This window comes from Marmota monax, unplaced genomic scaffold, assembly GCF_021218885.2.
Source record: "Marmota monax isolate L192 unplaced genomic scaffold, Marmota_monax_Labrador192_F-V1.1 WCK01_AAM20220418_F8-fsc00076, whole genome shotgun sequence".
NCBI lineage: Eukaryota > Metazoa > Chordata > Mammalia > Rodentia > Sciuridae > Marmota > Marmota monax.
The window spans coordinates 6861528-6864394 of NW_026692843.1; positions in this window are offsets into that span (position 1 = coordinate 6861528).

Sequence of the window (2867 nt, forward strand, 5' to 3'; positions counted from 1 at the left end):
TGGGGGCTAGAGTCCAGTCCACCTGAAGTCCAGTCTACGACTGACCATGGCCTACCATGCCTGAACTACAGGGCCACCAGAGAAAGGAGTGTCTGTCTTTGCAGTAATGTGAGCCCTGCTGGACTGGAGACCTTAGCATAGTGGACTCAGCCAAAGGACAAAGATGAGGTGTGTGGTGCACATGGAGGGAGCAGGAAACATCGGTCACTGTGTGCCTGGACCCTCTAACTGGGAAGCTTGTTCTGCTCTGAGATGGAGCAATGCCCTGTGCCCTCCCAGTGTTGGGCCCGAGGTCCCCGGCCACTCCTCATGGAGAAGCAGGGCCACTCTAAGAGCACTGGACTCCACATTTGGGGTAAGGAAACCCAGGGCGGCCTGGAACACCCATGTGAGAAGAAAGGAGGTGCTCATGTATTGGCAGAGGTGGCGACAGTGGAGTTGGATGAGGGGTTGTCACCAGCAAGTGTTAGTTTGAGCTTCAGAAACAACACGATGGTAATGGGTCCCATGAATCTGCTAATACCCATGAGTCTAAGAGGATGCTCCAAGGCGATGCGTGTTGGAGAAAGGCCACAGGCTGCTGAGTCCCAAATTCCAGGAGTTCCGTGTACGTGAGCCCCAGCCCCGGTTTCCTGACAAGTGGCATCTGCTGGGAGGATGCGAAGCAGAGGTTTGTGAGGCCCGCCTGGTACCAAGGAGAACCAAAGCCAGCCCACTGAGAGAGCTGAGACAAGGCGGACCCCCGGGGAGGTGGGCTCTCTAGGATGCTGGAGAGCTGGAGATGCTGCCGAGAGGTGCTCAGGCCTGACTCTGCCCCTGGTCTCTGGGAAAGGCTGTAGACTCAGTGAGCTTTGAGAGCCATAGTGACTCCCATGGTCGTGAGAATGTCTCATGAAGAGCAAAGACAATTTGCACAAGTCCTTCCTGGTAGTGACTCTGACCTCCCAGCTCAGAGGACCTCAGCAAAGAACAGTCAGTTCTCGGGTCCAGAAGTTCTTCATTTGGCCCTTTGTGGAGAAAGTACCAGCACCAGCGATGTGCCCTCCCACCCCAGGGGGACCTCAGGGTTCCAGGGGGCTCTGCATGGCTTGTCATCTCCACATCAGGATCTCGGTCTAACGTTAGTGTGTGGGAGTGAATAAAAATGTGAGTGTGTGAATATGTGTGTATGTGAGCATGTGTGTGTGATTGTGTGAGTATATGTGACTGTACACAAATGACTGTGAAAGTATGAGTGTGTAATGTGCAAGTGTGTGAGCATGTAAGTGTGTGTTCACACAAGTGTGCTTGCCTCTGTGTGTGTGTTTCAACAGATATATGAATGTGTGGCTGTGAGTGTGTGTACAAGACAGTGTGTGTGATAGCAAGTGTGTGAGATTGTGAATGTGAGAGTGTGCAAGGGTGCATGAGAGTGTGCAAATGAATTAGGGTGTGTGTGCATGAGTGAGTGTAAGTGGCATGTGTAAATGTGCTTGTGAGTGTGAGAGTTGTGGGTATGTGTGAATGTGTTACTATGTGTATCTGTGTGTATGAATGTGTGTATGTGAACTTACAAGTGTGTGAATATGTATGATTGTGTGATTGTGCAAGTGTGTGTGTGTGTGAGCTTGAAAGTGTTTTCATGTATGAGAGTGTGTTTGTGTGTGTAAGTTTTATTTGTGCATGTTAGTATGTGAGCATTTGTGTGTATGTATGCAAATGATTGTGTGAGTGAGCAAGTGTGTTTGTGAGTGTGTGGTGTGTAATGTTTGAGTGTGAGAGTACATAAGTGTGTGTGTGTGTGTGTGTATGTGTGTGTGTACGGTGTGGTCCTCTCTTACCACTGCAGACTCCCTCCAGGTTCACGAGGTCAGCCTGATGCAGTGAGGGTGGAGTGGGTGCCAGGCGAGGCCCCTGGTAGCTCCCCGTGGGGTGATGAAGCGTGCAGCTGGGTGGGGGTGTTTCTGAGTGGCCTTGACAGCCCAGGGAGGGATGGGACGTGGGCCCTCAGGAGCTGGGTGCCTGTGGGTCCTGCCTAGGAGGACTGGCAGATGATGAGAGTGACGTGCAGGTTTGGGACACTCTGTGGTTGTTGGGGTGCCTGTGGAGCCCCTTGTGTGGTTGGCAAGGTGGGGCTGTGCAGTGGGAAAGGTTGGGGTCAGTGTGGCTACTTGGAAGTGATGGCTGAAGGGGTGGACGATCATCTGGGCAGCTGGGAGAAGAGGGCCAAGGCCAGATCTCTGTGCAGTCCCAAAGCCCTGGGGGGCACTGAGAGAGGCCACTTGTGCGCCCGTCACCCTCTCAACTGGGAGAGGTGCCAGGGGCCCCACTCCCTGTGTTACCCAGTCCCTTGGTGGGATGGCACCACACTAGGGACCCTAGGTTAGCAGGAACCCTGGAAGTCATCTGGTCAGAACCTGGGCTCTGACTATGCTCTGACAGATGCCAGCAGGGAGAAATTGGTGAGGGGCTTGGGCAGGCGCAGTTTCCTCACCAGTGACTTGAAGACGCCAAGCGCCCTCCTCCCAGGGTGGTAGATGTCCAGGAGGCGACTATGAAATGCTCTTCACAGTGGCTGGCACATGGGGCCAGCTAGACGCGGTCCTCTCCTAGTGCTCAAACTCTTCCTCCCTCTGCGTCCTGGGCATTGGGGATGGATGGGCCTGGCTTGAGCCGAGCTTCCCCTGACCCCTCAGAGGCTCCATGCGCACTCAGACAGCTGAGCCAGGTGGACTCTCAGGGCAGCCTTGGGCCAGTCTGCTCCTGGAGACGAGGCCCCCTCCCCAGGGCCTCCTCGGGGCCAGGCTGGGTAGTTTGTGTGGAGGGCGTGGCCTTGCCTGGGGCGCAGTGGCAGGGAGGGCAGAGGAGAGGGTCTCCTCCACCTTGAA